At 38.4% G+C, this 27477-nt stretch overlaps 1 pseudogene; it reads right to left on the reverse strand.

The window, feature by feature from the left end:
• Window positions 1-2100: 2100 nt before the first annotated feature.
• On the reverse strand, window positions 2101-26843 carry LOC122136778 (annotated as a pseudogene).
• Window positions 26844-27477: the final 634 nt, after the last annotated feature.

Raw genomic sequence — 27477 nt, forward strand, 5'->3', positions numbered from 1 at the left:
TCTCTAAAAAACGTGATTGGCACACAAGATCAAGTAATTCCTGATAAGGTAAGTGCGCGGGCCACTCTGTGGTGAGAAGAGAAACTGCGATGACAATGCTATTGAATGTCTTGGTTATATCGTTTGGCAAGAGTTTTGTCATTTTTTCCCCCGTATTGTAACCCCCTTCCCCTACAGGCCATAACAGCAACGGAGTGAGCGAGAGAGGGTTAACTGAAGAAAGCCTGTCTATCTCTCTCAAGGCCAAAGCTCCCCCCGTCCCCGGAACCCCAACCTACACCCACCTCTAAACAAGGCCTCCTCTTTACTCAGCTTTAGCTTTTCACATCGGCTCCACCCTCTCTTCCACATTCGCTCATCTACTCATCTGGGCCTCTGTGAGAACAGGCCCTCCTTTCACCTCAAGCCTTTCTTTTCTGCTTGAAGCAAGATGGCCTTTGGGAGTGTTTTTGCTTTCTCAGAGCCGTCTTCTGTCAGTATGATTGTTTATTTGTGTGGCCATTTGTGTGATTTGCAGGTTGCAGAGAGTTTATTGTGTCTAGTAGACTTTTTTGGCATTTCCCCCGCACATGGGCAGGGGGGGATTGAAAGTGAAAGCTTGACCACCAAAAAAGAATCTCACCTGAATGTCTTGCAGCAAGCACAGTCATTCGGCTCTACCCTGAGATGTTTGTTGAGTTTGCGTGGTGAGGGTGCATGTGGTAAATTATGGCCACACAATGCGATACTCAATGCCAGGTAAAGCATGGTGGTACGATGCAATCAGATGCATGGCCCCATGAAGAAGGACTTGTTCTGTTTGAAAAGATGAAGAAGGGAAAATATTACCAACTAAATGTTCATAATCTCGCAAATCATTAAAACCGCTGCACGTGCTTTATGGGCCATAACATTGTCCTCCATGATGTTATATTAAGCAAATCATAAGCATACGATGTTATTTTACAGCAAATGTCCTTTTATATTTCCATAACAGCTACAATGTGATACAGTCAAAAACTCATCCAACCTTTGCACTTGAAAAAAACGGCACCTTTAATTAATCATACCACTGTAGCTCTGTTCCAAAATCTAGTGAGCCTCGTACCTAGGCAGCATCACTAGATGTTTAACTACGCTGTTTTTTAAACACCCATTGCTTACATTCCATTCTGAAAGTACCTAATCCTTTCGAAGGGTTTACCATCCAGAGTGAGAGCTTCAAAGGGATTAAGGGGTGTAGGGTAGGGAACAAAAAAACTGTGCCTGGGAAGACACTTCTGTGTCATTTTGCTGAGGACAGTTAAGGGGGTGCCAACATCACACAATTAACCTCCGCAAGCAATCATGGGAGCAAAGTGTCCATTCAGTTGCCACCCTTCGAAGTGGCCCAGTTTTGAGTAATTCAGTTTGGAATGACCCTTCAATATGATGGCCATGATTGTTCCTCACTCTGATATGCCCCTTTGGAAGGTGAATTTATTCTGTTTGGAACATAGCGCAAGGTACCTTCTTTTGGCCAAATATTAAAGAACCATAGGCATTTATTCTTCATAGAGTAGACAATTCTAGAATGCATTGCGGCAAGCTAACCCTTGTGGCAAAATGTTGATTTGTTGTACTGAATGTGCACTTTTATAGCATACTTCAAATCTTTTAAAGTATATTTTTATTGTGTTGTTAGCTTGGAATCCAAATAGCATACTTCCCTACAATATAGTAGGTGAAAAAATATTGCATAAAAAGATAGTATGTTCGAATTCGAGTATTTATAGTAGACAAATTGTACTTCGGGTGACCAACTACTTCCAACAAGATTCTGATGTGGCTGCGTCTGATAGACACTTTATCCTATGAGACCTTGTGATCAGAGTTGATGAATGGCAGGTGAAGCTTTACAATGAACACTGATAGGTTAATGACAACAATGGACAACATGATGGATATAGTTACGTCTAGATTTACCTTCATACTACACACATTCATACAACATGTTAGGGGGGGCCAACATCGATCCAGGAGAGCCCAGTCCTGCAGAGAGTTTTGCTCCAACCGTGATACTCACCTGCTTGTAGCTTTCTAGTACCTTTAGACCTGATTAGCTTGTTTAGGTGTATTTGATTAGGGTTGGAGCTGAACTTTGGTGGACTTGTGGCCCTCAGGATGGACATTGGCCACACCCTGCATACAGTACATGGGGTATCCAGTTCTACTCCTGGTAGAGTTACCTTAGAGTTTCAGAACCAACCCTAACTTGATAATTACAGGCAGGGGTGTTGAAGACAGCAGGGTAGGAACTGAAGTCTGCAGGCCAACTATAAAGTCTCCAGGAGCAGGGTTGGAGACCCTTGATATAGATCAATAAGCACTCTTTCAAAAGAAACTTAACCATGCAAATTTTGTACAGAGCCTAGGTTTTGGAACAGAGCTCATCTTATCTCTGTGCCTCCCATTAAACTCCTTGCACTTCACTTACCGGGCCTCCTCCGCTATCTTGGAATTGTTTCCCGCAGTTAACATCTGAGATGTAGGTTCCGGGTACACAGTTGAGTGATTTGTAGGTCACATTGCACGCGCAGACAGGAAGTGGGGACGGAGTCGGCCCACACTCCAACTTCGCCATGTTGGTCAAGGATTGCCCCACCGCAGCATCCAAACAGGAAAACTGCCCAGCTCCTTATACAGACAGGACACGTAAAGGGTTGCGCACAAATGCCCTTGAGTGCACAACTCTGAATCGTACCCGGTAACACTCTCCGACAGCAATCTGAGACAAACAGGGGACACCGCTAAGGTTACAGCCATGCAACACTGAGGTTAAATACTACAAGCTTCATGACGCCTTAAATAATTCACAGCACCTTAATACACATGCTCTCTTACACAAAGAGAAACTCTAGTTCAATAGCAAAGTAGATGAAAAAGAGTAAATCAATAGCCTTCAGTAACAGGAGAACCGTGGACTTATACTACTATGGACAGGACGTCTCGTAGAATGCGAAAATTAAAATTCTGTCATCAGTTACCCTCTCATGTTGTTTTAAATCCATACATTTTTATTCTTTCAGGCAACATCAAAGGTCAATTTAAATGTACTGGTCACTCTTTTCCACAGAATTACAGTTATTATCTTGAATTACTGAATCCAGTGAATGCAGGTGTCCAGGCCTTCAACCCTAAATTAAGCCCATGTGAACAAGCTATTCACTGTCTTCAGACTCACTAGAAAATTCCAGGCAAGTCTGTTGGAGCTAAACTCTATAGTTTCGTTGGACCTCCAGGAGCAGGATTAGACACCCTGTTATAAATTCATTAGTTGATCAAGTTCACAAAACCAGTGTAAATGACTGGTTCACAAATCAGCTATGATGCACCAATTTGTACATAATTGAGCCTATGTTGTCTGATGAACAGTGCTATTACAAATAGATCTTTATTATTATTATTATTATTATTATTATTATTATATGTTGGACTGGTTTTTGTGGTGTGTTCTGTACTACTGGCACTAGTTGGACCCCCATTGGTGGATCTGTAGATGCTTGAACATGATGAATCGGCTTTGGGCAGTTAGTGAGAAAGATCATTCTGATTAGCTGTTTAGTTTGGGGCGAACTAGTGGGACGCGAAGATGTGTCAAAGGCAAGCAATGACAAAGTTGAGGGAACAAACATAGAGCTAGTTGTTCATCTTTATCTTATTTGCGATGATATCCGCAGTCATAGCTCTTTCAGTTTCTCTTTATGAATGATGAATACAGACTACTGCCACCTGCTGGTATGGAGAGTTATTTCTTCTCATGTCGGTGCAGAACATACATGCAGTTTTGCTACTGGCTGTAGTCTATTGTGGTAGAAATTCCCCTACGCACCTGAGTTAAGAAGAGTTGTGTCTCCCGACACAGAAATTATACTCGGGTGACTTTTCTGACCGCAAACCGCGATAGCTCTGACCGGGCTGGGGAACCAGGACTAAGATTATTCAGTTAAGAATTACAGCTTCCCTGACGCCTAAGAGTGTCTCACTCTGAGTCGGATGACGTCTCGGTCCCTATGAACACTATCACCTGGGACTAAGATCTCTAGTGTTCGACTAACCTGCTGCGCAGCAGTAACCAGACAGACTCCAGACAATGCCTTTGAATATGCTTTAATCAAAGAAATGGTTACTGATTAGTTACCTCAGCTTATTCCTTTGATCATGTATCATTATTAGTAGTCCTCAAACAGATGTAATGTTTCATTTTTACAATCCTATTTAAGACTAGAACCTTTTCTGTTTCCTAACATGTACTCAAACGTTAGGCCTGCAAGGAAAAGAAGTGTTACACATTATTTGTGATCAACTGATTTTATGATTAATTGATTATATTTAAAATTTCCTTTACACTATACACTGTGTTAAAGTGCAAATTGTTCACCTAGATCCAGGTAACATGAGGCAACAACGTGGTTTTCATTACCACTAGTTCTTTGATTTGGTGTGTTTGGGCCTTAAGTATTTTTTGTTTTTGCCATTTTTTACTTTGTTCACATAGTACAGTTGGAGAGAGGTCAGGAAGCAAAGTGGGAAAGAGAGGGAGCCAGGATTGGTAAAGGACCATGAACTGGGATTCAATGTTTGGGTCGCCTGAAGTGCAATTATACCTACTTGACAAAGCGCTGCCCATAAGGCTATTGATTCCAACAGCGATTCACAGCTTATTAGTGATAACTTAAATTTTGGTTTATTTTTTTGTACAAAGTTTTCTTATGTCTTCTGAAGGATTGAGTTATATTGACCACTTTTATCATACTTTAATGTTGACTTTGCACCATTTTGATACTCTTTGCAAATCAATGGAAAAGAACAATTCTTGAAAAAAAAATTGTGTTTTTGAGAAGAAAATGATTCAGACATGAGGTTGAGTAGATGAAGACAGAGTTTACAGTCTTGGGTGAGCTATCTCTTTGCAGTCTTTCAACAGGTGATATTTCAGTTTATGTGTGTGTTCTCACCGTAAGTCCTGTGATTATGACGCCCCCGGCTATAAGCATGCTGTCAGGAATGGCCTCACTTTCTATGTAAGGGTAAGTGATGCTGGTGTCCCCGCAGAAGAAGCCCCTCTTGTATGGAGTCACCGCTTTGAGCTCACAGGCGAAGAACGGAATGGAGGCTGTCAGGAGAGAGACAGACGGGTTAACGTTTCTGTTGAAACTACCTGAAGGAATGTTCTTCTGTGCATGTCAGTGTTTCTCTGGCACCACAAGATCAGACACAGAAACATCTTTAATGCTCTATTATGTGCAATTAGAATTGCAAGTGCAGTTGAGATATTGAGAATGGCACTGTCTTCCTGATGGGAATCGAGATCCAGCCTAAGGAGCTGACATTCCATGCATATCTCTGGCAGAAAGAGTGAAGGAGGGGGTGGGGGTTGAAAGAGAATGACAGCACGGATAGATGAGGCATGTGGAGAAGAAAAGACCCTAAAGAATACAGGATTGAGGTCAGAGACTATGAGGAGGAAGATGGAAGGTTTCTTGCGAGTTGTGCTGGGAATGCGCAAACAAATCTATTACACACCTGGATGGGCGCAGGCAGGTGTGTTAGACACTGGCTAGACTAAAGTGTAGAAATTAAGTCTTGAACACTACTGTAGCTTGCAGAATTCCTTATGCTATTTATGGCAGTGTCTGGGACTTTTTCTATCCCCTTGTTAAACAATGACTAATTTAAAAATTAAACATTGTGGCAGTAGGTCACAGACAAGTTTCCAGATAAGTAAACCAGGATGTTGTTCCATATGGATGGGTGAACGCTCAAAGTATAAATCAGTAAGCATATAGGTCATCTCCAAGTGCATGTGCTCCAACACATTGCGGTAGTTTAATATTAATATTACATTTTTCTGATAATTAGTTTCATGTCATGTCCGATGAGTTATAGATATAATTTTTTTGACAACTAGATTTTTTTGCTTTCATTTTCTCCTTGGTACCAACATATGCAAGTCACATGTAAGTAAACTGTCATCTCAATGGTCAGAGTTTACGCTTTAGGATTCCACTCATTATGGTTATCGATCAAGATTGGTTGACAAGTTAGCTCTGCGATCTAGCTCCTTTTTGCACACATACACATGTACAACTGCATATAAGACTCGATTCAATCAAGACTTCAGCGGGACAGCATTCTTGCAATGTACCTGTTTTGTAGAAGAGCAATGACATTTTAAAATAAAGAGGTGTTTTTTTTTTTTTTAAACCGATAAGTAAGGTGCTTTCCCACAAAAGTCACACAATAGATTACCTATTATGAATTATGATAAAAATTGGAGCTCTTTAGTCCATTGGGTCAGATTGCTTTCTCACTGCAAGTGAGATTATTTCAGTTTGGCCAAGACTTCCTCATTCAGGTGATCTCAGACTGGTGTGGATCTAAGCATGACTGCCATATTTAAATATGCCTAAACAAACTAAGGGAGAAAATGCTCCAGTTTCTGCTCCAAACATGCCAGGTGTGAAAACACCTTCAATAAATAATTAATTTTAAGTACTAAAAATGAGTTTAGGCATCACTATATTATAATGTACATTTTTGCATACGATTTGTTAAAGATTGCATTTAAAGTTTAACCATAGGTGTTCAAGGACAGCAAAGGTCTAAATGAAAAAAAAAAATAATAATAAATAAAAATCGGGACATTAGCATGTACAATTAAATATATGAATTATCAGCTGTTGTAAAGAAAGATATTAATGCCATTTTAATAACTTCCACCAATTTGCTAATTTAACCATCTCTTCAAAAACTTTGTGTTTTTGATTGACTAGTTTTCTGATGCTAAAAAAAGCATGGGTTTTTTTTGCTGTTTACAGAGTCTAGTGTTCTCACACAGGAAGGTGCCATTTCTCAGGACCTCTTTTCAGCGATATCTGTCGGGAAGTAGGAACATTTCATGTGTCAAGCAATCACTTACAACACCTTTAATGGATAGAGAAGAAGTGGCTAATTATTAATTATATAATCATTACTGGAAATAAATGTGGAGTACATAGTACTGATGTGTAAATATAGATCTGTACCGGGAGTTGAGTATGAATATAGAAGTGATGAGTGATTCAGCTGTTGAGTTCTTGGTTGTTGTTCCCTCTCTCTCTCTCTCTTGTTTTCCCCAGGCCCAGGGCCCATACGGTCCCATGCCCTTGATCCACACAGAGCATGAGACTAATCATTAACCCTCCACTCTGTTCCCCAGCTGGAATAAACCCAGCCACAAACACAGCCTCTGCCAGGGAATCTCTCAGTGTACGTGACCGCTCGTTTTCCAGGGCACATGCACATGCTTGCACGCTGCAGGGGGACCAAAACAGATCCAGAGATGGAAAGAAAGTGCAAAGTAGGTCACTGTTGGCTGTTCATGTAGACAAATCGTGATCATTCAACTAGAATATTGGGTGTCATTCACTAATAATTTTGTATTTGTATGCAAAAAAAATTGCAAACACACGCATATGCACCTTATTCTAATGTTAATGAATTCTGAGATTTCTAGAATGAACGACCGCTCAATGTTACTAATTTGCATAAACACACCCATCTCCATATAAGGGCATTTCGCACAACCTTTCATGCAGCCTTTCAGTACTCCTGTAATGAAATTAATGACTTCGTTAGATCCTCAAGCAATGCTAATGTGCCATTCTCAAAACCCCAATAAACACTTTTTATGCAGTCAGTTTATATTAGCTAGTTGTACACGGCATATCTACTTTCTCATACAGAAAATAAATAAATAAATAATAAAAATCAAAGCATAAGCAATAAATCACTTTATCTTACCATGATTATAAGGCCACCCAAAGTATTGGGTTTTGCATATTTGTGGTTTTCAGTTGAATTTTAGTCCGAAAGAAATTGGTGAATCATGGTTGGTTCATGAAAGCATTCACACTCAGATTTCACAAACAAATGTACGCATACGCACTTAGTAGTGCATGAGACCCATTGTGTTAACTAAGGTCTCCCACACACTTCAGTTTTTGCTGCATCAACTAAATCCAATGATTTTAACAAAAATGGTGTGTCACAAACATGTAGGAGCAAGAATTGCAAGGGTTTGCAAAAGGGATGCACTTTCATGTGACCAAAAACTGAGTAATTTTGCTGTTGACCACTGAGAATTTCAGGCAGGCTGATCTAGTTGCCCATAAATCCAATTTGCTGTATTCCCACTTGATTTCCAGCATATCTTTTTACATTCTTATTGCTCAAACGCCCCATAAGAGCCCTAACAAGCACACATACAGACTTGCATATCGAAATGAATGCTTATGAACACTCCCCCTGAAAACACTGATAAGTATAATCAGAATTTAACACTAAATTTGTACTGTGTACATCGCTGACAGCTGCTTTTCTCAGAATAAGTGGAGGCCAAACAAAGATAAGGTGAGACGCAACATCCTGCACTGATGAATATGTAGAGGTGAAGAAGACATGCTGTTGACGAGATAGCACTGAGTTACACGTCAGCACACCCTGATCTGACCCTGATCCTGCTTTCGCTCGTTCTCACCGTAGCGCATGCTTGACATTTCATGCTTTGGACAGGCCGTACACTGTTACCCTTCAGGGTCCTCTCTGGGCCGGTCACATGTGTTTGTGTGTAATCGAGATCTCTATCATTAGCTCTGGTCACCATGCAGGATACAGATCTGAAGGCTGGTGACCAATCTCCTGTTCAGCAGGCTTTTAAACAGAGTCCCTACATATTCTATAAGGCAGAAGATTTTATACATATTTTATACGACACTCCTTTCAGAGAATTTTTCCTTCAGATTTATTTTTTAAATGTTTATTGGTTACAGTCCACACTTGAGGTAAGTCGGAGGGTATATTGGGACAAAAAGGGTCAATGACATGGCACTCTTTTTTTAATGATATTTTTTTGGAGAAGCATAAAGTCAGAAATGCAGTGAACTGAAGTCATAATAAAACAAGCTTTATTTATAAATGATTTGAAAAGAAAACATCTTGAAGTATTTTTTGACGGTCATTTGTTGTGTCTTATAATAAAACATAAACTGCTTATTCATATTGCACTAAAAAACCACCCAACCAAAAAAAAAAAAAAAAAAAAAAGAAAAGAAAAAAAAAAAAGAAATACATAATTATATGAATATAAAGCTATTTGTAACAAACACTTTTTAGTTTGAAAAAAATATATATATAAAAAAAAAAACAGTTATTAAGATAACAGTGTGCATTCACATGTAATCAAGTTATTATTATAAATAAGTTATTATTTCCATAATTTTGGTGGTTGGACCCATTGTTATTTAAGTATCATTGGGCATCCTATTATAGTGTTTTTTTGATGTTTTTGAATCAGGGTTTTTTTTTTTTTTGGGATTTTAATGTTTTAGTATTTTTTGTGTGTTTTTTGTCATTTTTAGTACAGTAGTTTTTGTATTGTTTTTTTTAATCTATGTTTATATACATTTTATTCATTTTTATTTCAAAATTACTAAATTTAAAATGATCCCTTGAAATAAAAGTTTTTTGAACACTTTATTTCAGTTAATGTTAATTTTATTTCAAGTAACAAATATGTTTTGATAATAGTTTTAAATTTTAGTTTCAGTTTTAGTTAACTATAATAATAACCCTGGTTGGATTGCATGACAGTTCTATTATTTAACATGATGAGTCACTGATTAAACGTTTCCTGAAAATGATATAAAAGTTTTTCAAAACCATGAATGAATGGCATATGTTAAAACCAACATGAATGACTTATAAAAATGTTTTTTTCTTTTTTTTCTTTTTTGACCCATTGTATAATTATATTGATTAAACAGTCATTATAAATTGATGTTTATTGTTGTGTGATGAAGACAAATTCTCACATTTCAGTATTCTGGGAAATCACCTATGAAATCATTTATTTTGTGCTTTTACTCGTTTTAATTTGACAGTGAATGGTACTGCACTGAACATTCATCCCCCACTATATCTGTCTACTAGATGAAGAGCGGATGAGAGGGGTGAGCTGAGCTTAGAGCTGGTGCAATCCTGTGAAACTGCTGATAGAGTAGTAGACTGCACGTCTGGGGACAAACTGTGCCACGCTAGCAAGCATTATATCACCTACGCCAGAATCTGCCACTGCACTTTAAATGGTCCGGCCGGATGACAATATTGAAACTTTTACTCGCATTAAAATCTTTTGTAAATTTTCCTAAATCTAAATTTAATTTTGCAAGTCTTCCTCTGGCCAGTTCATCTTTCAGGAAAGCTGGCCAATAACTGTCTGCTTGGCAGGGATGGCAAACTGTAACTCTGAACAACTTCTCGCTTTCCTCGCTTGCCCGTGCTGAGGAACGAGGTGAGGTTAGCAATAATCTTCCAGGTGTGCTAATCCTCTTATCGGTGTGCGCACTCACACTTGGGGCGGGTTGGCAAATCAGTAGAGAAACCGCACCTTAAACTCAGCCTCAGCTGAGCACACTTAACACAGAGCGACCTCACAGGCCGTGTTCACGGTGGTCCATTAGCTCATACCCCAAAGGAAGCTCCTTATCACCAAGACAGCATATTAGCCAGCGGCTAGCTGCTGTCAGCTGAGCTAATGATTAGCTAGATCAGTCGTGCTAAACTGGGTAACACGTACGCACCTCATGCAGACAGGTCAAGGATTAAAAAAATCAGTCCAACGGCGCCTTGAAAGACCTCCTAAAAACACTGAAACACTTTCAATTTCAGTTTACACTTCTCAATTTTTCGTTTATTTTGGCCCAGTCAGAAAGATAGAAATAAGGCTGTAGGTGAAGAAAGATCTTTTTTTATATATATAGACTTCACTATATAACACTTCCTCCTCATGTCATGTTGTGTAACCATCAGTTTTTCCATCATACCCTGAATAAATGTGAGTGTACACATCTTAATCGTCAAATAAACAAATAAAAAACCAAAAAATATACTTATTTTTTAAATGTAATAAGGTATTTTTATTTTTTTTTACAAATATTATGAATAGTTAATTCATAAAATCATTCATTTTTTGGGGCAGTCGCACCACTTGACATTTTAAAACCTGAACTAATCTGGTCTCGTCATAAAAATGTCATTTGATCTGATGTTTGAAGAGACTTATCAACTTTTACACACAGTCATAGGGTCCATTCTATGACTTAATTTATTGGTTGCACCACATGACTTTAGCAGACAAACATTTTTTAAAGTATAAGTAAGAAGTGAAGCAATTTTGTTTAAATATATTTTTATTATTTTAAAATAATAAAATAATAAAATAAATAATAATAAAAAAAACAGTTTGTGCTAAAATACATGGTTCACACAAGGTCCTTAAAATTCCTGAATTTAGCTTATAGAAATGTAAGATCTGAAATATTTGAAAAATTACCTTGTTTTATTAAAAATAAGTGCTTACAAGTGTTTTAAATTCAAACAAATACAGGTATGTGATTGGAATATATGAGAAACAAATATTTATTTTTGGAGAAAGTATTAAAAGTCTATAATATAGTCATTAAAGTTTATAATTGAGTCTTTATAACAGTTGATGGTAGCCATTGACTTCTATAGTATGTAAAATTACTATGGAAGTCAATGGCTACTGTCAACTGTTTGTTACCAACCACTATCTTCTTTTGTGTTCAGAAGATGAAAGAAAATCATACAGGTTTGGAACACATGGAGTATGAGTAAATTATTTTTTTGGAGAACTATATTCAATAGTCAATTAAGATATCATGTACTTAATGGTATAGTCCCGGGGAGAAATTGGTTTTGTCTGTATGAACTTGCAAATATTTAGTTTTTTATTTTTTATTTAATTTTTATGATATCAGAAAAGTTGTATTACCCTGACAATTGTGACTTTATTACAAAATAATTTTAACTCAGGAATGTTCATAAAATAAGAGGTCTAATCAAGTCATTGTATGTATGAATTTTTAACACTTTTTAATAAAGCATCACTTTATCAACCAAGATATCAGCTCAAAATTAGTAGCTCTGCAAAACATGCAAGGCTAAATGAGATAATGACACTGAACACGTATCAGATGTCTGCTGTCATTAATGCTTCCTGTATCAGTGACACGTCTATCAGTTCATTTAAAGAACAAGGCCAGAGGGGCTGGTGTGTAAAAAAAAAAATCTATGCCGTTCTGGACTATTGTGTAAAACCGCAGCGAAACACTTCCATTACGCTGAGGGACGATTGTCAGGATCAGTGACCCACCCTAGCAGACTCACTTATCTAGAGGACATCGCTAATGGATCCGCACGGTAAGCAATAGCCCATATCCACCGGTCTCTTTACTCTGCGTTTATAACCTAGACCCAGTCGATGCTATCGATTGAGGTACATTCTACATGCTGTTCCATTAACGCGCCAGCGTGCCGGTGGAGTAGCAGATCAACACAAGTCCATTAGCAGATCACATCCAAAAAGCCATAGCCCAGAAATCCTGGAATCCCGGAGACAAACACAGCCATGATTCAGTCTTTACCGAGAAACACGCCACAGCTTTCCCCGGCTTTACCCAAGCCCAGAGCAAACATGCTACACACAGTAGACAAGCAGCGTACATGAGTCCAAATGAGTACTGTGAGGTCACTTCAACCACAGCTACAGAGCTTCACAACAAACCTCCAAACCACTGGCTGGCCGCACGTAATCTGTCAAGCAGCTGTGAGCAAACTCCAACACCTTGCTGGAAGAGAGCATACAGGGAAGATGGATGGAGAATGTGAGAAAGCAGGCCAGAAAAGATAGGAGATAAACATCAGGTTCAACTGCGTGGTGTTGCACAATCTGCTCATGGTCTGGGCCATTTTTCAGTCACAAGAGCGAGGGAAGAGAAACATTAGATTCAATCCGTGCCTCGCTTGGAAAGAAAGAAGGATCTGGTTCTAATTTACACTTCTGAGCACCACAGCCCAGAATGAGCTCACCGTGAAAGAATAACAATAAAATAAGATGGAACAAGAGACAGAAACAACAGCAGAGAAGCAGGGGACAGAACTGCGCAAAAAAGCAAAAGCAGCTGGGAGTCTTTCTTTTTTTCCATGTAGCTCATTTGTGTTGGTAATTGATAGTAAACAAAAAAATGCTATGCACTTTCCATCAACTTTTCTGTGGTTACTAAAGTCATTTGAGAAGCTTTTTTTGTGTGTGTGTGTGTGTGTGTGTGTGTTGGTGGTGTGTGTGGTGTGTGTGTGTGGGTGTGCATGTTATGAGGTTGCTAGTGTTCTGGGTGGTTGTTATTGTGTTGTATGTGGGAACTAAGATGTTCTGTTGTGTCAACTCACACTTGTGATTTGCAAGCGTGGTCGGTTTCTGCTGTCAAGAGTCACAAGAGCCCAATTTCTGGTCATGAGATATGACTCTGGTTCCTCCCTGTTTTCACTCTTTTTTAGCATCTACCAGACAAAACGACCAAGTTACTTAGAAAAGCAATAGAACATCTCTCTTCATCGAGGTGTAATTTAAGATGCCATTCATATAAGCACTAAAGTATATTTATTTCTTTTTGTCATACGAAGGTCACACTAAAGCTGTCATCATTTTATATAATACTATTATTTTATTGTTTTATTTGTCCCAGGCCCACAATTTCAACCTTAAAATATGAATGTCCATTATATGCTGTATATATAACAGTAAATCTATCACTTGTGTACAGAATATTTTTATCATATCATTTCCAGTCAAACTTTGAATTGTTTAAATTCTACAAAGTGTGAAAATACGGTTTTAATTGTGTGTATTTAGTATACATTAATGCTAGTAATGCAATTAGCCTTGGCAATATAAAGATGCATGCTGGCTATTTTTATTCCCAAATTATTGCAAGATGATATTTCTTAGTATGTATATCAAACAATATAATTTGGAATGTGGTGAAAATTACATTGGTTAATAATAAAAAAAATTAAGACAATTTTATTATATTATTATTCAGAAAGGATGCATTAAATCGATCAAAAATGACAGTAAATACATTTAAACAAAATATAATATTTCTATTACAAATAAATACTATACCTTTGAAATTTATAATAATAAGAAAATTATTTTCTGAGCAGCAAATCAGCATATTAGAATGATTTCTGAAGGAGGATCATGTGAAGACTGAAGTAATGATGCTGAAAATTCAACTTTGTGTCACATGAATAAATTACACTTTAAAATATTTTCAAAAAGATATTTTAAATTTGTAATAATATTTCACAATTTTACTGTTAGTGTATTTTTGATCAAATAAAAACTTTGTTTACTGTATATAAACAAAAAAACAATTAAGACATTAAAAGGAGTTTTACTTCTAAAGTCCACAAGGCTGAAAGTTCCATAGTTGAAAAAACACCCAAATATAAGGAAAAGTAAGCAATGCTTGCTTTAGCATGCACTAAAACAAAATAGCTCGAAATAGTCGAAAAAAAAAGCCTCAGTGTTTGAGGGGATGGAGAAAAGAACGAGAAGAATAGTGAGTGTGAGAGAGAGTGAGAGTTTGCCAGACAGAGGCGATTAGGTGGCGTTTCTGGAATGTGAGGTCAGTGAACGAAGCTCAGCTGAGACTACTTTGTAAAACAGGAACCCCTCCTCTTCATAAAACCACACACACACATACACATCAACAACAAACACTCTCATTATAGAATATACACTTATTCCCGCAAAAACAAACACACACAAACACCTCAAATTCACCACAATACTGGAGGGTCGGCTTCAGAAACCACTGGTTCACACGGACGCACTAGCATGCAGATACACAAACACACCTCTCAAAAACAACAGCAACCGCAATGTCAGTATACAAACCACATGGACATCAACTCCACACAAACGCCATGACTAAACGTTGCGCACGTTCACATACATGCAAGTGACCCCAGCGGCTTGGACTAGCTATATAAACAAACAGGTAGTACAGTCTCTATTCTGCATGAAACGACAACTCTACAAAGCACAAATTAGGCTGACTAATGTGTTGAGGCATAGGAGGATGCTACTAAAAAAAAGACAATAAAAAAAAAACATCACTGAAGTTTTCTGGGAACAAGAAGCAAAACATGTTCTCTTTATCACAGGAAGTGAGTGAGAGGTGGGATGTAATTACCCACCTAATCTTGTTTAATCTCCGTCTTTGTCTACCTTTTGTTTGCGGTGTCTTTCAATCAGATAAAAAAAGCCTTTGTGGAAAAATATGGTCAGGCGTGCATGAGTTAGAGTCACACAGACGAGACAGAGCCGTACAGATGATATATCCTCTGGCACTGCGGGCTGTGTTTTGGATTCACAGGGACCATCATCCACTTAAACATCTAATTGAAGCTATTGTCCGGGCAAGAGAGTCTGTTGTGTGGTAGACGGGCAGAGCATGTATCTTTGTGAAGAGAGAGAGATTGCTCAAGGGGTGACATTACTCTTTTATGTTGTTGCTGGTGTTCTGTGTGTTGTCCTACCTGATGAGCTCACACTATAAATGACAAATCACACCAACGAAAGAACAAAGACGCAGAGGCCTTGGAGTCGGAAGACAGGAGCGACCGCACCGCACGCCACCAAACAAATTACTAAAGCTTCAGCAGTCTTCAAACAGAATGATTCACCACAACGAGGTTTTGATTTGTGGAACCTTTTGATACGTCACCTTATAATGTCACACGAGCATTTTAAGTTCAGACTATGATGTCCCCGAACATTTTAAGTTCCTATTATACCATGGAACCTTTGTTCCAATGACGTATGCCATAGAAACTGCGGATGCAAAACCTCCTGGAGGTTGCCACAGCCCCGAAAGAGTTTAACCTTAGGGTTTAAACCCTATTGAATGTACATGATCCCGCCTAAACAAGTGCCATGGCATGTGTGTTGGAGTAGGGCTGGAAATGAGTTTGCATCCTTGACCATAGAACTTTTTTATGTTTCATGATGCCACAGAAACATTTTCGGGTCCTATGATGTCAAATGACCCCTTTTTTAAATTTCAAAGTTCTTACATGTCACAGACACCGTTTAAAGTTCGTTATTGACGTCACAGAACCTTTTTAAAGTTCTTATGATGTCACTGAACCCATTTTAGGTTCTGTATTGATGTCACAGAACCTTTTAAGTTAATAATGTCACAGAAACTTTTTTAAGGTTCTTATGATGTCACAAGACCATTTAAGGTTCTGTTGATGTCACAGAGCCTTCTTAAGTTTCTTATGATTTAACAGAACCCACTTTTTCGGTTCTTATTGATGTGCACAGAGCACCTTTTTTAAGTTCCTTATGATGTCACAGAACCTTTGCGGTTCTCTTATGATGTTCACAGAGCCTTTTAAGTTCTAATTATGCCACAGGAAAACTTTTTAAGTTTTCTGATATCCCCGAATGTGCCAAATACATCTGGTACAAGCACATGTAACGTTATTTATTTTTTTTAGGCAAAATGGTAATATCACAATCAACGAGACCAGCTTTTTAAAGCCAAACAGGCACAAAAAGACACCGGCTCTTTTTTTGGTCACAGGCGCGTCCACCACCTACTCTCAATTTCCCGATATTATCTGTGTGTTGTGTGTGTGTGTGCGCAGGTGTGTGTGTGTGTGGTGTATGTGATATATATAATACGATATATATATATATACTATCAAGGATCTAATATACCTCTACCACACACTCTACATGTCAAAAATTTACCTGAACATTAAGATTTTAATGTTTTTTTAGAATTAGAAGAATTATCTTCTGCTCATCAAGCCTGCATTTATTTACACTGTCAATACAGGAGACAAACCAATGGGCCAACGGGGCTGCTCGCTGTGTCTCCACCTCTCCCATTGTGATGTCACGACGGCACGACTAGACAACATCCTCACTTCCCACTCCTCCAACAACATTCCACATACCATTTCTGTCGGCGGCCCTCTCAAGGTGCGCATCGGTCCCACCCCGGGAAAATATCACTAGAAAAACATATGCCATGAATTGTCCCACTTCTCTATGCCGCGATTGCACTCTTGAGTACCAATCTAGACTGCCTCCGACACGGCAATCCCACCAGGCGATATGATGCTGTGACCGCTGTTTTTCTGTCACAGAAATGGCTTCTCAATTTATTTCGAGCAAAGTCATGTCAGATGCCCCTAACAAAAGCTAAATGTCTTCTTGTGTTGCCAGGACAGCTTCATCTTATTTGTGTACCAAAAAAGTACTATGCTTGGCCTGCACCAACAATGAGACAACTGAACCATATGGACTAAGTCAATGATACTTTACACAGCAAAAAAATCGCTTGTGATAAGAAGTATACTTCTAAACATAAGGCTGCTACCAGAAAAAAGAGGGCACAATCTACTTTAGCATTTCTGCATCTCTATGAAAACCACTGCCAACTTTTCCTATTTACCCTTCAAGCCATTCTTCTAAATGGCTTTCTTCACACCTAAAAAGAATGGAATCTCCTGCAGGCAAGTGAGGGGTTTGATGGGGAGCAGCAGAACACAAGGGAACAAGATGAGTTGTAAGCTTGCTTGGAGTTTTCTCTCGTGACCCCACACAACGCCACGCAATGCGTGCGGTACTACTGGTGTAGGCTGTAGACCGAGTCCAGACATGCGTTCCTCAGGATGGGTGGGATCCTACTTTATTCCTGTCTTACAGACACGCTGTGCACAGGAGACAATTCAACAGCTGACGGGGAGCAGCGGTGCTCCAGAGACTCTTTTTAAGAGTATAGGTGTGTTTTTGCAGAAGCAGGGTATGTTGAGGCACAGCACGTCATGACGTATGGAAGCATATTTGCACCATGGGATAGATACAGGACAAAGGTCATTATGATTTTAACTCCAACTCCAAATATCTAGAGAGCGGAAAAAAAGTCAGAAATTGCAAGATTGTTTAAACCTCACCATTGCAAGTTATAAACTCACCCAATTTGGTCTTTTTTTCTTGCACGTGTTATTACCTTGCAGCTGTGAAATGTAAAAGCTCAGAATTTCTAGACTCATGCGAATTGCGGAACTTAACTTACAAGTGCGTACTTCGTTCGGGTCGTAGACTGTGCATATTTTATTTTACACAATCTAGAGGTTATCAATTGCTCAATGATGTAGTTACGTCACAATGGAAAACTTTTAAAATCCACAATTTGGTCTTTTTTTATTGCAAGTTTATATCTTCTTGCAGCTGCCTGAAAATTCTGGAAGAAAAAACAAACCCTCTAGAATTGTGAGGAATTAAGCACCCTTAATACTTATTTCTCACAAAATTGTGAGAGTATATCTACAATTAAGAGTTATTGAAATTCGCAAGATGTAAACTCAACAATTGTGAGTGTATGGAATTCACAATTTGGACTTTATTTCTAAGAAATTGAGTGTTTATTTTCAACAAATTTGTGTGGAAATGCAAGCTGAAACTGAGGGAATGTGAGAAACATAAGATGTGTGATTCACAAATTGCAAGTTTATATCTCAATAATTCACGACGTTTTTTCTGGTGTAATCATGAACACTATCTCTTATATCGTTGGAAAAAGGGTCTAAGACGCCTAAATAAACTATTTTTATTCACTGTTTTTGTTACAATTCGTGTGTGGGCTAAACAGACTAGACTAGATTAATGTTATGGACAAGGAGTGCACCTCTAAAACCATATACTTACATCATAATAGGAGTTATGACCTTTATGTCACAATTATTTGCTTTGGTTCATTTTGTTACTATCACGTTTTAGATAATCATCATAAATTCACGTCCCACAATCTCAAGATCAATTTGGTGGTTATGTTTGTGGATAGAAGTAATATTGAGAGAAAAATGTATACATTTGTGCACAGAAAAATCTGCAGCAAAAAAAAAAAAAAACATTGTTTTTGATTGGCACCCTGGTGGCCAGTTTTGGTATAACACCTAAACCAAAATTGCATAGGAACCTCAAATTTTTATTCTATATATAACTTCAAATTTGAGGACACACAACCTTATTTAGGACTTGTTCTTGGCCCCTAATACTAAGCAAAAAGTATATAAAAATTCTGGAAAAGAAAGGAAAAAGATAAGTGTAATAGTCTATTTTCATATACATTGAAAATAGAAATCGATAGTTCATACCATCTAACATCTGAGAAGTGAGAAAAGTATTTTTCAGCACTGAAATATAATGATGCTCACTTTTTTCTCTTTCCAAAGTAGCAAAACACCCAACCTAATAACAAACATTATACCCAAGGAAATATATTTAATTGCAGGTCCCTGCTACAGGTTGCCTGAAAAAAAATACAAAAAACAATAAAAACTGCCTGGGTCAAATTGACCCAAGAACATCAAAAATCGTCAGCAAATTATATTAGGTGTGCACTTCAAAACAGTAGTGTATCCTCACTTTGCATGTATGTTCATGGCCCGTAAATTAGAACAAGTCACCAAAATTGTCAAGAATAAAATCACGGATGCATAACTGGTATTTCAGGACAGCTCAGAAAAATCAAAACATGAATTACCAAGGGGGAACTCGTCTGATTGTTTCAAAGAGAGAAAGAGGCAGGGGGATTCATTGCTTAGTTCATAATTCCTCTGATACGGTTGAGAGACATCAGCAAAAGATAGGCACAAAAAACAGACAAGGAACAGACAGAGCTGACATATTTTCAGATGCATTAATTGTCATGTAATAAAGTCTGATGGGTAATGTGCTGCTTAACGCCACTCTCATTTGCTATCTCTCTTGCAAAAAAAAAAAATAAATTAAAGCTGTGTAATCCTCTAATTTGTCTGTGTCTTTCTGGCAGGATTCACTCTGGTTTCCTTTCACTCATGAGGGAGGCTGGGCTGGTATCATCAGAGATCTCAGCCCAGCACTGTTCCTTTTAACCTCTCACGGCCTTTCATCCAATCCATAACAACAGTATTAATCCACCAGCAAACTGCACACAACTCTCTAAGTCTCTGGATCGGCCATTGGGCGGTGGTCACTCATTTAAAGCTGGTAACCCTGTGTTACAGAGGCATGAGTTGGCTGGCTCCAGCAGGCTGCAGTTGGAAATCAGCTGTTTCTTTGCAGTAAGTTTCTATCGGAGCCCTGTCTTGTTATTTGCTTATAGACTAATGCACTTTAGCCGAGATGGGGTGAGAAACACCAGACAGAGATACTGGCCTGTGTTTCTGTGTTGGGATCTATCGGTCATTGTTGAAACTACATATACTCGGATGGGCAGATAGGCACATCCCTCTGGGACCAGGATGATTATTTGCTATGATTTAAAAACAGGTGAAAGCAGTTATGCAATGGCTTGATGTTGTGTGTATATTATATATATATTATACAGGGCTCTCTACAAACTACACTTTTTGCACTGGTGTTGCACTGTTCGTGCGCCTAACTTTTTTCTTAGGTTGCACAGAAAGAAAGTTCACTTTTTTTTTGTAAGCGATGGGTCTATATAGACAATATGACCCTTAAATGATTAACTAACAAACCCTGCTCCAACAGACATTTCTTTATCCCTGAAGCACAATTATACTCAAGTGACCATAGGTTAACTTACTTTGAAAAAAAAGTGCGTTGTTGTGCTTTAAAGTGTCTTCTACTTCTTCAATTTAAACCTGTAAAGACAGTCTCAAAGATAAATCGCAAAGGGATAACAGATGAACAAAGAATAGAAATCTAAATTAAGGTACCACCGGCTTTTTAAGGGGTCGTAAACATCCTCTGATCCATCTCATGGACCTCCAAGTGCGGGTCTATGGACTATCCTACTACATTGCAAGTCCACCATTGCCCCTTCTTGATCTTTGGCCTTGGCTAAACCCAGCCAGCCACCCAAGCTCTTTAAGCAGGTCAAAAACAAGTTTCAAGCATATAACAATTGTTTAAAACGTTTAGGACCCAGGAATACATGTTGCCATTATATTCCAATAGTTCTGTGCGGGATGATTCAGGATCATGGAGACGTTTCGCGTAATCACTCGCTATTTGTTTCAGTTGATACGCCGTGCATTCCACATAAAGGTAAATGAGTCCGGTATTTTATAATTAAAGAGAGGATAAAAACATTGGTGCAGGGAGGCCCAGTGGCCCCCTCCGCACGTCCATGAACCTATTGACATGGGAAAATTATCCCAAAAGCCGGCACACGCTGAGCGGTGCATAAAACCAAAAGTTTTGTGGGTCCGTCCGGCGCTCCGGGCTTGTGAACTGTGAAATGCAGGGCTCTAGTGGTCTGTTGTTGAACCACAGTGGAGACCGTGAGAGTTTTTTTTCTCTCGCGACTTACCCCGGCATCTGGTTCGCACCGGGTTGTGAGACCTCTGATTTTTTCTAGTCGCATACCTATGTGCGAAATTCTTTTAGTCGCATGTTGCATCCCAAACAGCGTCGGCACTCTAAAAGCCCTGTAATTAATATTATATGGTGTCGTGTGTGTGTGGTGTTGTGGGATGTGTGTTGCCGTTTCTGACGATGTATAATGTAGTATGAGGTATATGCCCGTCTATGTGAAGCAGCGAAACGATGTGTGGGGGGGGGATGAGAATCGAGTGCGCTTGTTTACATATATTTAATTTATTTCTTATTAAATATATTTAAATGAAATACCATGAATAATAAAAGATAAAATAGCATTCAATATAAATCTAAACATATTAAACATAATAATTATACATTATACATATTAATCATATATGATTGATATATTATAATTTATTATACACACAAGAACGATGACCAAACATATATGCCCCTAACTGAGCCTAAATATAAATACAAGGTAATTGAATAGTTCGTAAAGCTAGTTTAATAAGTATATAATGTGAAAAAATATAAAAATATTCAGATACATTCAAGAAATTAGGGATTTTAAACAATGTATTTTAGTATAGAAATATAATAATATAGTAATAATATGAAAATGATAATCGACTTTAAGATATCGATTCGATAGATAGATACGATAGATCGTAGATAGTATAGATAGATAGATAGATTAACGATAGATAGACGAGATATATCGAAAAGCTCATAGATATAGAAAATTATTTTTCAATAGATTTCATTCAATTATATTTATACAAATTATGTCTCTTAGATTCTTCGATTTTGGATTAACTTTATACATTGATATACTGTTGCATATTTGATACCATTATACCAGATTTGATACTATACCTACCTCATACTAGTCCTACTTGACACTTATGACCTGAGTGATATTAATGTGCAACGAGGACAGAGATCCATTTGCCCGGTGTGAAGTGCAACTTTATCACTCACTGGAATGGAGCATGTGGAAACGAGCAGACACCATGTGCTAATGTCGAAGCGCAGGCCTGAATGTGCGCGCCCACATACCGACATGTGCAGGTGTGCTGCAATCTCATTCTCTCACTTGACAGCTCTCTGCCAATCAATGGAACACAAGACTTTATACAAACAGACACTTTCCACACACACGCACCTAAGGCCTCACACTGCCGCACACGCCACTGGCTTTTTTAAAGGCCTTCGATGAGATGATGCTGATTTTGTGGCGGAGACGAAAGGTGAAGGAGAGAGAAGTGAATAAATAGGAAGAGGGGCTTCATCAGGTACAGCCCCCATACTCCTATTAAAAGCCTTACTCAATCAATGAAGATATAACACACTCAAGCCATGTCTGTGTTTTTGCTTTGATGTTGCTCAGTCATTGCCTTTAGAGATTGGGCGTCTTACCTGTCCATAATATGGTGAGCACTCAGGGTAAAAGGAACACTGAATCACGGAAGGCAGCGCTGTGACACCAAATCCATTCACAAAAACACGATCACTCGACAGTACAAATACCATTGTTCACTGATGTTATCTTCACTCACATTTTGAAACCTTCATATATCACTATAGGCTTCCAAAAAAAAAAAAAAAAAAAAAACGTGTTGTGAGGTATATTTCAAAGGAAATCCATATGCTATCACAGATAGTATTGTATATTTTTACTTTTTTATATATATTATTTTCTTTTTGCGGTAACACTTACAATAAGCGCTCCATTTGATTGACTATATATAATGCATGTACTAACATTAAACTAACAATGACCCGTTACCACTGTTACAGTATTTCTTTATGCTCAGTTAAAATTAGTGGCATGCAAATCCACTGTTTATTGATAGTCCATGTTAGCTCAGGTCCATTTAATAACAGTAATAGCATACACAAAGTATTAGTAAATGTTAGTAAAAACATTTAACAAAAATTAACTAATAATAAAGATGTAAATGCTTCATCAGGTGATGTTTCACTGTTAGTTTGTGTTTAACTAAAGTTAACAAATGGAACCTTATTGTAAAGTGTTACCACATTTTCTCAAGGGAACTGCCAGTTACACTGGTTTCATTAACAAAAACGGCTGAAATTCGTGGGAGGGGTTGGATAGGGAAAGTCAAGCATCTGGCTTGTTTCCAGCAGGCTCTCCTCACAACACACACTCCAGGTAGGCATGTGACCTTTCTTTCACCAACTTCACCCTTTGACCTGTCAAACCACAGGTACTCACGCATATCTCCAGGGCAAGCATTTCTCCAGAACCCTCCTTGTGTATCGCAGTCTGGCCGAAGATGGAATGTACTGACAAAAAGAGTTGCAGAGAAGCGGAGCCAAGTTAGTGATCGATCGTCGCCGGCGTGTCTAAGCGCCTCTGTAAACAATCTGCCAGTGTTGTTTATACCGCTGCTGATGTAGTCCAGAGCTCACTTTCGAAATGCACAGCACGATGTTTTTCTCCGACGGATCCACCATCAAAGCTGCTCTTATTCCAGCTTTGTTGGCTTATTAAAACGGATCAAGAATGCCATGGCATGAATACCCTATTCACTGCTGAAACAAACAAACACATGAAATCAGTTACAATCCTTCAGCCTGCCATAGTCCCTCAAGCTTCAACCGCAGTAAGCAAGGAGCAATACTATGCAACAACACCAATGTTTAGTAACCTTCAAAATATGCTGGATAATAAAATGCAGAATGAATGATGCTAATAAATACTAGTCATTACCATATAGGTTGTTTACTGTTGGCCAAACAGTAACCGCTTGTTGACTGTGTTCCTCTTTGCTCAACGATCTATTTCTCCCCCATGCGTGAGAACATGATTGTGTGTCGTTTGAGCACTACGACAGTGCTTGTCGGAGACATAGCAACCAGTAACTACGTGGGGTGTGGTGTCTTTGCGAATATCGGTGAAGTTTTCTGCAAACATTACATTATTCTCAGTCAAACTCATATACAAATGCTCAAGTGTCCTTCTTTTCACAAGTGTACAAAAATGTGGCATGTTGTCAAAATACTTCCGATGAATACAGCACAAATGCAGCTTCATCATGCGGCTCCTGCAATGTGTTTTCACAGTTGTCACACCAAATGTTTAGGAGGAAGTCCCATAAGCTCCCATGTATATTAAAACGATGGAAATGCGTGGCAATGTTAACCACAAGTAATCAATCATAAACGCCCCATCCTTTATCACGTCATGCCTCATCCCACAGAACAGTTCCTCGCTGCCTTACTCTGACTTTCTCCAGTTCTGTCCTCAAAGGTTTATAAGTACTAGCCACTTTCTGAATCACGAATGAATCCAGTTAGAGTAAATAAAACTGCTGAGTGCATTGACTGTAACGTCATAAGGCAGAAAGCTGACAGTCATCCGGCAAAGCAAGAGGAGGCCCTTTCATTTCCTCTATTAACCATCAAGCAGGAACCAGACACGTTTTCTAAAAACAGATTCTGTTGGATAGACCTTTTACCTAGATGTTTATCAGTGTAGTGGCGCCTGTAACTGATCCACACAGTCAGCCAGTGAACTGTAACCTGTCTGTCTGCCTGGACAGGTTCCTCTTTGGCACAGCCAAAGCAGCATGACAAAACACAACAAAAAAAAAACACTTGAAGTGTTTTGTTCCCCAACATCCCTGTTTGGCATTTTGTTGTGACACAATTAACGCGATAGGGTGGTTCACTAATTCTCCTAGCCAGTAATTGAAAAAAAGACAGGATCTGCATCACCAAACTGACCGGACAAACACATTTGCCTAGGGTTTGTAGTGATGAAAATATTTGGGAAGAGGGCCGGGAAAACTTACACTTCATAATAACTTGTTCCATTAGTAAAGTCGATAAACAACCTATATAAGAAACAACTTGATTAGTAGTCATCATGCCACCTGCAAAACACAAAAAAAAAAAAAAAAAACACTCTTCGTATTTAGTCTTGTTTTTTTAGTATAAATTATCTAAACTTTGTTTAAATCCAAGATGCCATTTACTGTGAGAAGGTAAAATTCCTTAAAATATTGTCCTTCCATTGGCGGGTAGAAATCACACGTAACAAAATTCAAAACAAGATTATTTTCTTGTCCCCTTGGCAGATTGTTTTGTTTGTTTTAAAGCAAAAACTCTCACAATTTTTAACTATTTTTAATGTAAAAAAAAAAAAAAAAAAACACGTCCTAACTATTTTAAGTCTTTATTGGTTTTCTCGTATTGCAGCTCTTGCTTTAAGAATGTTTTAGATAATATTTGTAAATGGAAAACAGGCAAACAAGACAATGTTTCAGCGCAGTAGTCTATGTGGCAAATATTTATATTAAGATTTATCAGAATAAAAAAAAAAATTTAGGTCACCTAATATGGTAAGAATTATATTACCGGGTTTAATAAAAAATATTTAAACGACTAAACACAATATTATTTTATTTGCGTATAAATCATCTTGACTACAAAAAGAAATAAATATGGGTCTAAATATGTTTTGGATCGGAGGAGCATAGATATGTAACACTTGGTTCAAGTTCTCACTCTTTTTACAGTGAAACTAATACTAGGTTTTCAATGAACGCTTACAATAAAGTATTTCCCAAACAAGTACAAAACACATGCAGTGTCAGGGCATCTGAAAAGGCAGTTCCACTGTTTCTCTGGAGAACTGCTTGTTTCCATGTGGATACGGCTCAATTACCCATGACAACCTTTCCTGCAAACTCTAAACTAAAGACAACACACACCACGTGTCGCAAGAGGTGAGGAACTTAGTTTTTCCCTTTCCGCTCCTAAACTCTGATTTGGGCATCTTTGAGGAGATTATTTGGATGGAGCAACTATGGATTTCCTACACTTCTGAAAAGTTGTTCCCATGTCAAGTTTAGACACAGCAGTAAAACATCATTATCCTTTTTGGAGAACTGTCAAAAAGTTTTTTTTGTTATGAGGGAAACAAGATTAAGTGGAATGTCACACACCTTCAAAAAAATCTCGTTTGTGGTGTTTTTTAAACTTGTTTTCTTTGCATAGGAGTGGAGGGGGGTGTGAAAAAACACTTCATCTTGGCAGCATTTTCAATAACCTTCATTATTAGGCCTACTGCATTATATAATGCTAAATAAATGATCATGTACGTTCTAATAGAACTGTCATGAAACTTTGTTTTGACTGGCAAAGCATCTTATAATGGTTCTTATAGAGTTCAACCCAGTACAAGTTTTGCTGACATTTTCATAATATCTCGCAAGTAATCTAATAAAAATAGCATTAATGTCATTAACATCATAATCTAAGTTACTACAACGTGTCACCCAACTCTCTTCCTCTTTCTCGTTACCCACGAGGCAGACAGAGGATGTCCAGCCCGACCAGCATCTTTCTGCTGGAGCACTGAAACCGTATCCACAGGTTCCTCGGGACTCGGATGTGTTTCGTGCCGTTCTCCCGCGGCCGTGTCTCCGGCTCCGCCGTGATCCCCCAGCCGCTGCTGGAGCTCCGCGTGACTGTTTACCGAATTCAGCTTCTGCATGATGTCCTGTTCAATTCAATACTATTACCTTTAGATCGCCAATAAAGCCAATTGTGTAAGGGTAGGAACAAAGTTGAGTTGAAGGTTTGAATCTTCTGAATGTTTTATGTTAAAATCAAGTAAGTGTCACAACACCGTAGCCTACAAGCGCACGTGTAGATGGTAAATACAGAAAATTACGTCTTAACTAATAACGCGAACGGACCTTGTACGGGGATCCTGGTCCGCTCTCTCTCACATGAAAACTCCTTTCCCCAGCACTTATGAAAAGTTTCAGCTGCAGTTTGGCCATATCTTCTGGGACATAATGGAGAAAACACATTCCTGAAAACATGTCAGTCAAAAGTTTGTCATCCTCTATGACTTCTACTCTCCATGTCAAACTTCTGTCTTTCTACAACCGAGAGAAAACTTGAAAGCGGACCGTGTTTTGATTTGTGGGTATTAGTGTTATTCCTCCGCCCTCTTTGGGGCTGTCTCAAACCCTAGTGAGCTGCCTACCCAGACAGCAATTTGACGTTTAAAAAAACCCTTGTATGGTGTTCGGGTCTGTGGGACCCGTTTTGTCAAAAGAAAAATTATACAATTCATTGTTTTTTCAAACCCATACTCATTGGCCTGGCAATTTGGCATTTTCCTTTTCTGTGAAGAACATACATCAGAACAAATT

This window comes from Cyprinus carpio, chromosome B3 (assembly GCF_018340385.1).
Source record: "Cyprinus carpio isolate SPL01 chromosome B3, ASM1834038v1, whole genome shotgun sequence".
Taxonomy (NCBI): Eukaryota; Metazoa; Chordata; class Actinopteri; order Cypriniformes; family Cyprinidae; genus Cyprinus; species Cyprinus carpio.